The following is a 13884-nucleotide window of genomic DNA, read 5'->3' as shown; positions in this document are numbered from 1 at the left end:
TTTTTTGTTGGCCTTAAGAGAAGGCATTCAAACTCGTAAAATGTCATCGCGTTCTTTGTTAATCTGTAAAAACCTAACTATTTGGATAAGAGGCCAGGGTCAAGATATCTATCAGTGGTCAAAAAAAATAAATAAATAAAAGGAATTTACTGTTTCCTGAATTTTTGGTGTTAGATATCCACATTTGTAAAATCACCACGTAGTTTCCAGTTCCACCTGGAGACCTGTTCTAGTTGGAGCAGGCAGGTGTCTTAGGAAGATGAACATACGAGTGTTTATCTACCTATCTGAAGCTCGTCGTCTTGTAAATTGGGACAAGCGCGGTGTGGTTCCCATCCCTGGCTCATCTGCAGAATCGCCTGGGTGGTTTTTTTGTTTGTTTGTTTGTTTGTTTTTTTTTTTTTTTGAAGAAATCAGTGTTTTCCGGGGCCCCACTTGAGCCATACCTGCCCGGGGCCCTCCAGGGTAGGATCCAGGAATGAATGAATGAACACACACACACACACACACACACACACACACACACACGTTGTCAGAGCTCCTAAAAACTCCAGGAGCTCAGATGCAGAGGAACCTCACACCTACCCCCCGGGGTGGGTGGTGGTAGCCCTGGCTTGGGCTGGTGCTCCAGAGATTGATCTGATCTCATCACTTCCCACGTCCACTGTGAGCAGTGACGGTGCGAGGGTTTGTGTGTCCCAGATTGTAGGAAGTGCCCTCCGACTGTAACCGGCTGATTGATGAGGTTTTGCTTCAGGCGGTTCAGAATTCCCCTTAGAGCGTTTTGAGTTTTCAAGCAGAGGTTGGTTTTTTGGGGTTTCCTGTTTTGTTTTTTTAGTTTTTTTTTTTCTTTTAACATTTATTTATTTTTCAGAAAGAGGGAGAGGCCGTGTGTGCACCAGAGCAGGGAAGGGGCAGAGAGAGGGAGACAGGATGCCAGGCAGGCTCCGCACCCTCAGCACAGAGCCCAAGCCGGGTGGAACTCACGAACCCGTGAAACCCGAAATCAAGAATGGGCTGCTCAACCAGCTGACCCCCCAGGCGCCCTCAGGCAGAGGTCTTTAAGTAGAGGCTCAGCGGATCGAAGGAGAAGAAAAAAATCCAAAAACCCCCACAGAGCCAAGTTTGGGTTTTTGGTTTTTTTTTTTCCTCCTTTATCGAAGCTGCGAGGTGTAGCTGCCTCCCCACCTCAGGTTCCCCAGGTGTCTGTGGTTTTTGTTTTGTTCCTTTTAGAGACGCCGTCCCTCTGTTGTTCTGTTGCCAGGCGGCCCCTGGGCTCAGGCCCTCTTTCCGCTCTGATCCGTCCAGCAAGGGAAGCAGCCTGAAAAGAGCCTTCCCCTCTGCCCCTTGGGACCTGGCTTGCCAGGCGCGGGAGCCCGCGGGAGAACTGAGCCCAGTCACCTTGCCAGTGTCTTCCGGCCGCCTTCCCTCACCTCCGGGCTCCTGGAAGGTAGCCTGACCCTCGGCCGCGTTAGGCGGCTCGCGAGGGTTGTCTGGCATCGTGTGTGTCCTTCTTACTCTGTTGCCACTTGGGCGGACTTTGGAAAATTCTTACTAATGGAGGATTTCGAAAATGCCAAGTAGAGGGAAGAGTGTAATTAGCTCGTTACTTGTGTACATTTTGGTGTAATTTCCTGCAGAGTGTATTTTTTTATTTATTTATTTTTTTTCTGTGCTGTCAGCCCGCCTAAGTCCCTTTGGAAAAATGTACCGTTAAAAAGTAAACCTAAAAATGGGCTCCAGCCATTCTGCAGACTCCGTTGTAGCTTTCCAGATGTGCTTTTCTCGGCCATTAAAATGTGTATGTGGACAGTGTCTTAGCGGCATCTGTCAGGGCAGGGCCCCATCCTCATAGAGGACAGCAGGCCAGCTGGCCGGCCGCAGCCTTGCGGGGGCTGCAAGCAGGTAGGGAGACAGTGGGTCACGAGCGGCTCTGCGTTCAGCGGGACCTCAGCCTCCCCGGCCCAGTCCCACGGGGTGACGCGACAGGCCCTGACGAGGGCCACGCTTGAATTGGATCCGTCTGCAGTTGAGGGGCCGAGGACCAAGCACCTTTGGTAGCGAGCAGCGGACAAGCCAGGCCCCCTCCCCTGGGAGCCAGCGAGTTGCGCTGTGGTCTCCTTGACCAACCAGATGTGGCCAAAGAGACGTGCAGGGACGCCTGGGTCCCCTGGCGGCCCGCCTCTGCCAAACGCCGCACGTGTGGGTGCACCACCATTTAATTAGTTACCCCTCTTGTTGGTTATTTAGAAGTTTCCACTTTGGTCCCACGACAGGGTCATCCCTGTAACGTTGGTGGTAAAACTTCACCCACATTTCTGAGTATTTTCTTAGGCTAGATTCCAGCAAGTACGATCCGTCCCTTTCACAACTGCATCTCACACGAGTGTTTGATTGTATTAGTTTGCCCTCCTGACACTGAAGTGTTTTATTTTTAATTTATTTTTATTCCTTGTTTTTTTTAAAGTAGGCTCTACTCCCAACGTGGGGCTTGAACGCACAACCCCGAGATCAAGAGTCCAACGCTCCACTGACTGAGCCAGCTGGGCTCCCCTTATTGAATTGATTTTTAGTATTGGCTTTTTGATACAATGTTGAAATCTTCTTTTCTTTCTCCTCTCAGTGTTGGAGTGAACATTGGCTGTTCTAAGATCTTGTCTAGTGTCTGCGGGAGTCATTTAACCCCGGGTCCGTTTGAATGTATTCACAGCTATTTATTGAGCATCTGTTGGGAGCTGGGCTCTGTGCAGGCCCTGGGGTTGGGCATGAGCAGAGCCCTCAGGGACCTTAGGCTGTAGATAGAAGAAGCTGGTTTTCTGTGGATAGTGTGTGTCATCTAATTTCATTTCTCCGTTGAGTTCAGATGAGGGCTTCTTAATAAAGTTAAGGTGGGAACCCATCTGCCTTCAATTTCGTGGATTGTCGTAGGCATTTTTCTCATGCTTAAAAAATTTTTTTTTAAGTTTGTTTATTTTTGAAGGAGGAGGGGCGGAGAGAGAGGGAGAGGGAGTTCACACGAATCATGATGTCGTTGTGAACAGATAGGTTTTTAAAATCGTTTATGGTAGGAGAGAAGACCGTCTCTGTTCAGACAGGGACACCGTGGTTGAAAGGAGCTTGACTTTTTTGCTTCATAACTTACCCCCCCCCCCCACTTTTGCCAAAAGGCATTGTTACAGATCCTTCATCGGTCAGCCTAAATTTTATTTAAAACTGGCCATCTTGTGCCTTGGGCAGATTCTCAGTCTTCTCTAAGGGCCACTGGACTAGGGTAATGACGCAGTCCTACCTGCCTCTCAGGGTCAGATGAAGGGTCCAGTGAGGTGCTCCGTGTACGTCAGTTGGGGAGTCGACACGCACAGGTGCCTGGGGAGTGTCAGCACCGGTGGCCGTCACCAGCAGGCGCCGCCCAGGGCTTCATGGGCTCCACAGCAATCCGACACACCAGAGGTGACATTTAAACGTCTTTAGTCATAACGAATACATTAATTCCCACTTGACTGTTGGAAGAAACTCTTCGGGTTCCCTTTTCTTGTAGTTTTTTTTTTTTTTTTTTTTTTAATTTAACGCATACTTACCTATGGTAAACTGTATCCATTCATGATTTTATTTTATTTAAACTGTATCCATTTGAAGTGTGCGGTTTGATGAGATCTATCTGACAGATTTTTGCCCCGGTGAAGGCGCAGTTGCGGTGAAGAGGTGAAGATCCGGGAACACTTCATTGCCCTGAGAAGATTCTCCCTTGTCTGTTTGCAGCCCAGCCCTCCCTCCCACGGATCTGCCTTTTGTCACTACAGATTAGTCTGCGTTCCCCAGAATTTTATATTAATGGGATCATACAATGTATTCTCTTGCGCCTGGCTCTCACACAGCGTGAAGTGCATGAGATCATTGTTGGGAGTGTCAGTCTTCCCTTTTCATTGCTGAGTTATTTTATTTCTACTATCTGCACAGACCACATTTTATTCATCCATTCACCTGTCACGAAGATGTGGATTATTTCCAGTTTGGGGCCACCGTGAATTAAGCTGCTGTGAGTGTGTGTGTGTGCGAGTCATTGTGTGGGCGTCTTGGGTTAGTACCGGTGGAACGGCTGGGTTATACGGCAGGGTTTTCTTTTCCCTCGAAGATGTTTTATGTAGAATGTAATAGAGGTAACAAGGACTGGTGTGTGTAAATGGTATGCAACAGTCCCGAAATAAGTGTTAGAAAAGCTTTTACTGATTGTAAGCATAACGTGCCAGTCTGTTACAGAACGTTTTAATATATTTTGCATCAAATAAGAAAATCAGCATTTACCCCCCCCAAAAAAAAGTCACAGAGTAAATGAAAACATTTTTTTTTCCTTGTTCTTGTAGTAAAAAAATCACAGTTTTGAACTTCCTTAAAATTGGGGAGAAAGCCTCGCACAAAATTACAAGTATAAATCGCTGTGGCTGGGCCCCGTGCAGGGTTGGGGGGAGAAGGGGCCCTTGGGAAGGTTCCGTCAGCATTGTCTGCTTCTCCTGCGCTCTCCCCTTTCCAGAGCTCCTCTGTGTGTCTGGGGGAGCTTCTCTGCAGTTCATGCTCTCGCGCATGACGTTTATGACACAGCCCGCATGGGAGAGTCTGCCGCGCTCCGTGGGCCTAGCGGGAGAGGCGCCCTCTCCTGTTACTAAGGTGTTTGCCCCCTACTGGGCTATACCACCACCCCGGGGTAAATCTTCTTTAACGATGGGGGGGGGGGTGTGTGTTTGTTTATTTACTTATCTATTTTTTGAATGTTTATTGTTTTGAGAGGGGGAGAGAGAGGGAGAGAGAATCCCAAGCAGGCTCCACGCCGTCCGCACAGAGCCCAACCGGGAGAGCGTGACCTGAGCCCAGACCGAGAGTCAGACTTCACTGGCTGAGCCGCCCAGGCGCCCCAGTTTTTTAATTCATTTTTAAGTAGCTCCCACCTCCAGTGTGGGGCTTGAACTCACGACCCTGGGATCAAGAGTCGCATGCTCGACGCGCCCAGCCAGGTGTCCCTGTTAGCATTTTGTTTGTTCATTTGTTTTTAAGGGATTTTTCTATAGAATTTTTTGAGACCAGTTCTGTTGTTTGGGGGTTCTGGGTGTTTGAACTCCCAGGTAGATGATCTACTTTGGAATCAAGGTATTGATTGAAGGTTACTCTGAAGAATCCGTAGTTTACGTCCCCACACAAGTTAGGTGGCAGGGGTCAAACTAACTGAAATTGGGGGACGTTGGTCTTTGCATAGTTGCAGTGTGGTGAGTCGCCGATTGCGTCTGCTTAGTGCCTTGTGACGTGCTGTTTTCCATCATCATTGTTAGTACTACTTAATTAAATGCTTGGGGTCTCCTGCAAGACTCCCCGGACCTCGCGGAAGCCCCGTGTGGCTGACGACCGGTGCCAGCAGCCGTGTGGTCCTGGGTTTACTGTCTGTCAGCCTTGCGGGGGGGCGGGGGGCATGAGAAGCCTGGCCTCAGTGTCCTCACGCTCCTGGGTGCTCACCCTGTACTCCCCTCGCTCACTCCAGCACGCGCCTAAGGCCTTTGGGGATGGAGGAGTCAGTCTTTGGTGGGGGGGGGGGGGCGGGGCGGGCCGGGGGTGGGACCCCTGGGGGCGCCCCCTTTTTTTTTTTTTTCTTGATGTCACTGTTTCCCAGCCGAGATTATAGATGACTTTTGGGCGGGACTGTCTTTTTCCTTTTTCTTTTCTTTTTTAAAATTTTTATTTGTTTTTGCGACAGAGGTAGAGCATGAGTGGGGAAGGTGCAGAGAGCGAGGGAGACACAGAATCCGAAGCAGGCTCCAGGCTCCGAGCCGTCAGCACAGAGCCCGACGCGGGGCTCGACCTCACACACTGTGAGATCGTGACTTGAGCCGAAGTCGGATGCTTAACTGACTGAGCCCCCCAGGTGCCCCTGGGCAGGACTGTCTTGTACTAAACAAACAAGTTGTTTTACGGTACTACCTGTAGCTTTGAATTTAATGAGGCATTTTACACTTTCAGGATAAAAGTTCATCTGTACGAGCACTTGGTGAGGGGAGGTTTGTGGCACTATTTGCATTTCCGTGGTCAAAGTTACAAATTAACTTACGTGCCTGCAAAGTTCCCGGGGGCAGCAGCACTGATCCCCGTGGCTCTGAAACCCGGTGATTGATGGTAGAAGCTTTACTTCAATTAGATCCTCTTAAAAGGTGACTTGTGTGAAAATCACTGCGAAACACATCTGGTAAAGCTCTTTCCTTTACAGCCAGAGGGAGCACTAGATAAAATTTCTTTCTTTTCCTTGCACACTCTGAACTACGGGGAGTGGAGAAAGGAGTCAGCGAGTGGAGACCACACCACCAGCTTTGTCGCGGGGGGTAAGGGGCGGAGGAGTCGCCTGATGTGGAGCCTCTGGGAAAAGGTGGCGAACGTGTAAAGCAGGTCACGTTTCTCACGGTTTCTTCCCTGCTGATCGGATCTTCTGAACTTGGGAATTCCGGTCTGACCTGACCCGCAGCGTCACGTGCTGCCTTCCTTCGAAGTCTCCTACGTTCATACAGCCCCTCCTCATTACTCGTGGGTTCCATATTCATGAATCTGCCTTCTAACGTTTATTTGTAACCCCAGATCAGTCCCCAGAGCAGTGCTTTCGTGCTTGGGAACACGTGCGGGCAAGTGGAAACTGCCTGGCGCCCCCTGAGGGTTCGGGGGGCGGGGGGGGGGACACGGCACCGCCCTGCCCCCCAGTTGTCACTCCCCCTGCCGTAAACAGGGTCCTTTTTGCGGCCCGTTTAGTGCTGTGTCTTCCCCCTTGTGTTGGTGATTTCGCCGTTTCAGGCAGCCCCGAGCACAGTGCTGAGGTGCTGTCCGTGTCCCCGCGTGCAGGGAGGCTCTGATGTGCCCCACCGAGATGTGGCAGATGAGCTTCCTCCAGGCCTGAGTTCAGTGTCGGCGAATCAACAACGTAGACTAAACGAGATGCCCTTAAACAGAAACACACCTGAGGTGAGCCTGGATATTGACGGCTGAGAAAATGTGATCAGGGGGCTCGCAGGAACCCAGCCCTGCTCTTTCCCGGGAACGCCGGTTTAGTGCCTGGCCGTTGCTGGGACACGACTACCCCAGTCACTACAGTGGGCTGTCTCTGGCCCTGTCCCTCCCTCCAGGCTTCAGGCTCGGCCAGCTTATGCCTCATTTACCATCCCTCTGGGGTGTCTGAAGGGGGTCTCCCGTGAACTCAGGGTGACACAGCTCTCCCCGTCCCAGGAAATAGCACGTCTGTCCACATAGATGTGCAGGTCAGATGTCGGGAAATCAACCCGGACTCCCTCCTTTCATTTTCCAGTTCATCCTGCCTCCAAAACATGTCCCCAAGCAGTCTGCCTGCCTCTGTCTCTACCGCCTGCCGCGTTAGAGGAGCCCCCCGGCCCTGCTGCCCACAGTGCCGCCCCGGCTTCCTGTGATAGATGCCACTGTGTGCACCTGTCATGCTCTCCCTTTTCCGGGCATGTGAGCTGTGCCGGCGCTTGATTGGCTGTGCCTTTTCAGACCCAGAGGAAGCAGGCCGAGAAATGCTTCGGGCAGCATTGGTAAGGGTTTCCCCGGGTCAGGGCTGCTTCTGCAGCCCGAGACCGGCCTCTAAACCTGGTAGGAATATTTGTGAGGCTGGAAGGGATTTTTTTTTTTTTTTTTTTTTTAAGGGAATAAACGTCTAAACAGTAGTTCAAGTAAGAGCTTGAAGAAAATCTTGAAGGAACGCCCTTTCAAAAGTAGAGTTTTCTTGTTCGGATCTTACTGAAACCACTGCCTTCTGGAACAAGGGGAGGAGATGTTACCACGGTGGTTTCTGCCCGGTTTGTTTAAAAACCAGTAACGGATGCCAAGAAAAAAGCTTAGTCCGGCCGACTTCTGTGGTGCCACCCGTGCCCTCGTTGTCCTGCCTCACGACAAAAAGCGGGCACGGCCCGCCTTCCTCCCCAGCTCCTCTGTGGTGTGATGGCTTCGTCCCCACTGGTCCGGTTTGTTCTCTGTCAGCTGAGTAAAAGGATGGGCGGAGCGCACAGATTTTGTAACATTCGTCTTGCGGTTTTACAGAGAAAGGGGTGATGTATAATTAGAAAGGCCGAAAGGGAGCAGAGGAGACAGGAAGGAGGCGCGCAGCACTTGTGCAGCGGAGTGGATGTCCGGGGCAGAAACGCGCTTTCCCCGCCCCGACCTGTGCCGAGGCTTTGAGTTTTCAGAGAAGCGCTTGAATTGCACGCCACGATGTTCACCGTTTTCGTACCCGGTGAAGGCTGGGCATTTTCTCGAAGCCCAGAACACCCAGTGAATGAATTTGATCTTCCCTGCTTCTCATACTAATTTTGTATTCCTCCAAGTAGTAGAAGTACCAGAAAGATCCCTTCTGGAAATATCGGTGGAGTTTATCATAAACGATTGGTGCTTGTAATGCTTTACTTTAATCGAGTTAAAGGATGAACTTTCCAGGTAGCTTTTTCTCCATGCCCTCCTACAAAGCTGTTAAACTTGTTTGATCCTTAAATATTTTCCTTTTGACCCAGGACGGTGTGAACCGTCCATTCATTCTACAGTGGGATGATGAGTGTTTATACTGAGCTGATGGAATACCTAATGCGATTATTAAAAGCGTGTGAAGCTGGCTCGGCAGACGCTTTTCATCTTTGGGAATGGGAATCTTAGATCACAGAACCATCAAATGGTCAGAAGTGAAACTCGTAAATGCGAGTCAACACTTTGAGTTTGTTTCCTACGTACGGGGCATGGTGGGCGACGGGAGAGCGCCGTGGGAGAGGCAGTGGACTCGGAAGAGCAGGTGGGATTCAGATGGAAAACTAGAAAATGTTGCAAGATTTGTTCCTATGACAGCGATGCACCTGCGTAGTTTAGAAGGTCACGCCCCACGTGGAAATTGACGTGAGTGCTCACAATAGCATTATTTTTGGCAGCTGGCTGTTCCTCCCCGGTAGAATGGACAGAGTAAGGCGCAGCCCTGCGGTGGAATAGTATTGAGCCACGTAAAGGAACGAAGCGCTGATCCGTGCTGCAGCAGGGCTGAGTCTTGAAAACACGTTAAGGGGTAGACGCCCGACACACAAGGCCGTCTGCCGTGCTCAGGAGAACCCATAAGCACAGACAGGTTGGTGGTTGTCGGGGACTGGGGGTGCGGGCAGCGGGCAGTGAGGAACGGCTAATGGGAATGGAGTTTTCTTTTTGGGGCGATACAAACGTCCTAGAATTAGATAGTGGTGACCATCACGTGCCTTTGTGGATGCACTAAAACCACTGAGTGGCACACTTAGAAAAAGTAAATTTTACGGTTTGCAAATTACATCTTAATTAAAAAAAAAAAAAACCAAAAACTCTCCCTTGAGGAAACTGAGCGTTGATACCATTTTCAGATTAAAGCAATTTTCAAGTATTGTCGTTTTCATCTAAATAGTGGAACCCACAAGGTAACCAGCACTGACTGCGTTTGATCTTTAAAATTTTTTTTTTAACGTTTATTTATTTTTGAGACAGAGAGAGACAGAGCATGAATGGGGGAGGGGCACAGAGAGAGGGAGACACAGAATCGGAAGCAGGCTCCAGGCTCTGAGCTGTCAGCATAGAGCCCGACGCGGGGCTCGAACCCACGGACCGCGAGATCATGACCTGAGCTGAAGTGGGCCGCTCAACCGACTGAGCCACCCAGGCGCCCCTGCGTTTGATCTTTTAAATTCAGATGCACTGCATCGATTTCAGCCCCCTTGTTTAACAAATGCAAACAAACATTTGCCATCTTGGAGGAAAGGAAAAAAAAAAATGGTCTCACTAACTAACTGATGAAAAGGAACAGCCTCCTGTCCCCCCCCACCCCCACCCCACCCCAGACCTGCCCTGGTGCAGCCGTTCTGAAACTTGATCAGCTGTTTATTTGTCACACCTGGTATTTCCAGTTTAAGACACAATTCTCCGACAGCTTTTCGACTGCCTGTTTCAGACACGATCTGTTGACTTGGCGTTGACCACGGTAGTCTCTGCTGGGCCGCGTGGTCTCCCCAACCACACTGCCTTTCTTGTACAAGTCTGCTTTTCCCGGAGCTGTTCTTTGCCCCAGTTTGTCCTTTGCCTGGGTTTCTTTGAAATCACCAGTTGCTTTCTAACATACTCCTCCTCTGCCCTCAGCTTCTCTCGCATGTTTTCTGCCTGCCTGGACACATCAGTCCCTTGTCTGTGCCTGGACAGTGCCCCCCGTCCTGCTCAAATCCAGAGAGGTTTCTCTTTGTCTACGGCGTGGCCTCTGTTTTGACTTCGCTACCACTCGTTCTGGGCTTCCCTCTTGGTTGGAGCACCTTTTCTTAGTAGGTCCCTGTCTTTTCTGTTTTGGGTTTACCTTAAGTCTGCGGAAGCATATTTTCTAGAAGTTTCCTAAGAAAGGCTATGTGGGAAGTTTGTGTTCTGAGTTTGCGCATTAGAGAGTGTCTTGACGTGTCCTTAACCCTTCTTATTTTTGGGTTTGATATAAAATTCGTTCAGTAAAGTTTTCTTGTGATTTTGAAGGCTGTTTCACTTGCATTATGTTCATGAGGTCCCCCCACTGTGTTTCAGGGAGCTGGTTTGTTCATTTTTGCCGGTGTGTAATGTTTCATTGTTTGAATGTATCACAGTGTTTACAAATCTCCTCCACTCTTGATGGGTATTTAGGTGGTTTCCAGTGTTGGGTTATTGCTACAGACGCGGCTCTGACCTTTCATATTCACACTTCCTGGTATTTGTGGGAAGGGCACATCCCCGGCAGGCAGCTCTTGTGGAAAACTCAGTTTGCGGGTCCCCCCAGCGCGCCCCCATGATCTGTGTGGCCCCTCCGTCATGCACTTGCGTCTGTGTGGGGCTCTGCCTGGGCTCTTCTCGTTCTTCGCCTTCAGGACCACACTGCCTTCTAATCCCTGAAACAAACCGGTGAAACCTGCAGGCGTTGTAGTTTGCAGCAGCGGCAAATCCGGAGAGCTTCTGGAAAGAAACTGACGTCTCTCGTGTAGGAGTCACGAATACGGCTTCTCCCTTCGTTCATTATGGCCTCTTTAAAGTCTTGCAAGTACGTGTTAGGATTCCTTTTGGTAAAACTCTTGCACACTGTTGACAGATCAGTTCTGTCTGCTGTCTGCTGTTCTGTAGTGTCTGCTTCCTGTGGGGCGCTAATCTACTCAAATGCATTTGTGCTCTGTGTAGTGATATTGCTGTGACCAGCAGCCTTGTTCAACCCCGTCAGTGATTGTAGGAGTTCATCTTTAAGGTTTTTTACCTTTTCTGTGTGGTCAAACCAACTGTGATATAATGATGGGTTTTTTTCTTTCTTTCTTTTTTTTTTTTTTCCTAACCTCTTTCCATTCCTTATGTCTTCTCTTGCCCTGTGTATACTAGCTAGGGCATTAGGATTCTCCCGGGCTCCCTGGTTGAGAAAGATTGGGCTGGAACATCCTCTAGCTGAGTTCAAAGGCAGATTTCTTCTCAGTCTTAATGGAGAAGCTTTCAGCTTTTCCCTACAGAGTATATAACGTGCAGTATAAATTGTACGTACCCTTCATCCTGTGACAAGAACATTCCTCTGCCTCTAGTTTTCCAAGAGATTTTTTTGCTGTTGTAAATGGATGTTCCATCATTTGGGCACTTTTCCTGCACACACACGTGTGCACAGGCACACGCGTGTGATCCTACCGCATCAGAGGTCCGGGCCACCCCTGCCCCGGCCCCAGCGCTGACCAGCCGTGGTTGGAAACGTGAAGTGTGCCCTGGTATAGAACGTGCACTGCACTTTGAAACCTTAGTACAAAGAAAATCATGCAGAATGTCCTATTAATTATTCATTAAATTGGTCGTATGCTGAAGCGTCACAGATTATGTTGGATTAAAAATTTATTATTAAGGATCATTTTACCCGTTCTTTTAGTTTTTTGACATAGCTGTTAGAAGATTTAAAATGACGTATATGCCTCACGTTTTAGTATCGTTGTGGATAACACTGGCTACACAGACCCAATGCTTGTCGTACAAATTTGGTTTGTGACGACAATCGCTGTCATGTATTCAGGGCTTCCTGGACGGATGCACTGTTCCAAGCACTTTCACGGTAACCTCGTGAAGTGGGAGGATTTTCTCCATCTCCTAGAGGAGCAAACTAAGAGGCATGGAAAGAGGACGCAGCTTCCACACACAGAGCCTAGAAGGTGGGACGTCCAGGACCGCCCTGTGGGCACTTGTCTCCTGGGCCTGTGCTTTTAGTCACTGCCTGTCCTGACCGTGGTGACGTCTCCCATCAGCGGGAAAAGGATGTGCTTCTTGACAAATGGTGATGGCACTTGACTATGCAGTCAGAAAAAAAGCTTAAAAATTCAGATTTCCTTTGTCATTCTGTACTTAAAGGAACCAAAAAAACTCCAGATGGAGTATAGATCAAAGCATGTATACTTTAGGGGCGCCTGGGTGGCTCAGTCGGTTAAGCGTCCAGCTTCAGCTCAGGTCATGCTCTCACGGTTCGTGAGTTCGAGCCCCACATCAGGCTCTCTGCTGTCAGTGCGGATCCTCTGTCTCCCTCTCTCTCTGCCCCTCTCCCTCTCCCCCCCAAATAAATAAACAAACATTAAAAAAAGTATATATACTTTATATACATGTTTGTGTATGTGTACACATGTATTGTATATACTTTGGTAATTGACTTGAAGGTTTTTCTTTTAAGTATAGAATGACAAAAATATGTAAATATATATAATACATATTATATATACACATACATGTGTATATGTAAATTTTAAAGCGAATATTTTTACAACTTCATTGGAAAGGAACACCATTTCCTAATAAGATCACAAAAACCCAGATCATAAAAGAAAAAATAATTTACAGACTTCATGTGAATGGACTTAACATATAAATTTGTATTGTTTGTTTTATGTGACATAAGTTAAAAAGTTAAGATGTCTCATAGAAGTTAAGACAGTGCAGTTGGAAAAAATATTTGCAACGCTTACAAGCAAAGGATTACTATCCAAAACATACTAAGAGTACCTGCAAATTAATAAAAAGACAAACAGAAAAGAGGACCAAAGATATGAACAGTTCACGGGAGAAGCATAGATAGCCAATAACGGTAAGTGTTGGCCATTCCTAGTAAACGGGGGAATACAAATTATAATAGCCGTCAGATTACCAAAGTGCAAAAGAGCGTTGGTGGAGTCGGGGGACGCGGACATCCTCGTAGTGTGTGGCGTGGAATTTGAGGGGGCAGTTTGGTACCACGGCCCGTGGTGGTACTGCCCAGACCTTGGTTTCCCATCAGCACCACAGTCCACTAAAAGCCGGGGATCGTTGGCGAAATGGTCGATCGCGGGGCTGGGGCAGGGAAAAGTACACAGTGAACCCGCCTCGAAAATCTTCTGATGGCAGAAAGTCTAGAAGTGCTCAAAAAGTGCTGGGGACGGGTTGCAAGCCACAGGAGCCACCGTGAAGCAGCCGGCCGATGGCACCAAGGTGAACGGGCAGGGGAGGACGACGGACTGCTGGGTGGCCGCCCCTCTAGAGCGTCTCCCACGCGCACTCACCAGTTACACAGGGACATCACTTTACAGAAACCCGCTGCTCACCTTTACCACACCTTCAAGGTTGGCGTCACTAGTAAATGGACTCAGCCAGGTCACGGGCCTCCGACATGACGCGCTGAGAACACGACCTTGCCTCTTGTGTCGTTTTGGCCAAAGTGCCCGACCTCAGGGAAATCAGAAAACCTCCAACAAATCCAAACCGGGGAACCTTCTACAAATTAAGGGGCCGGTCCTCTGCCAGGGCTCAAGTCCACGAGACACAAGGACCAGGGAGCTGTCACAGACCGGGGACTGAGGACACAGGACGACC

The 13884-nt window shown here is 49.1% G+C and overlaps 1 protein-coding gene and 1 long non-coding RNA gene across 2 annotated transcripts in view; both read left to right on the top strand.

Moving 5' to 3' along the window:
• The window catches only part of CYTH1 (cytohesin 1), an 80029-nt gene that overhangs the window by 12621 nt on the left and 53524 nt on the right, over positions 1-13884 (top strand). The gene's annotated exons all lie outside the window — the stretch shown is intronic.
• On the top strand, positions 6161-9526 carry LOC121017996 (uncharacterized). Its single transcript, XR_005784986.1, has 2 exons — positions 6161-6984; positions 8074-9526. It is a non-coding gene; the product is annotated as an uncharacterized LOC121017996 (long non-coding RNA).

Source organism: Herpailurus yagouaroundi, unplaced genomic scaffold, assembly GCF_014898765.1.
Source record: "Herpailurus yagouaroundi ecotype Mexico unplaced genomic scaffold, PumYag 217, whole genome shotgun sequence".
Classification (NCBI taxonomy): domain Eukaryota; kingdom Metazoa; phylum Chordata; class Mammalia; order Carnivora; family Felidae; genus Herpailurus; species Herpailurus yagouaroundi.
The sequence above is the reverse complement of the archived record's forward strand: the minus strand, read 5'-3'. Positions and strand labels throughout refer to the sequence as shown.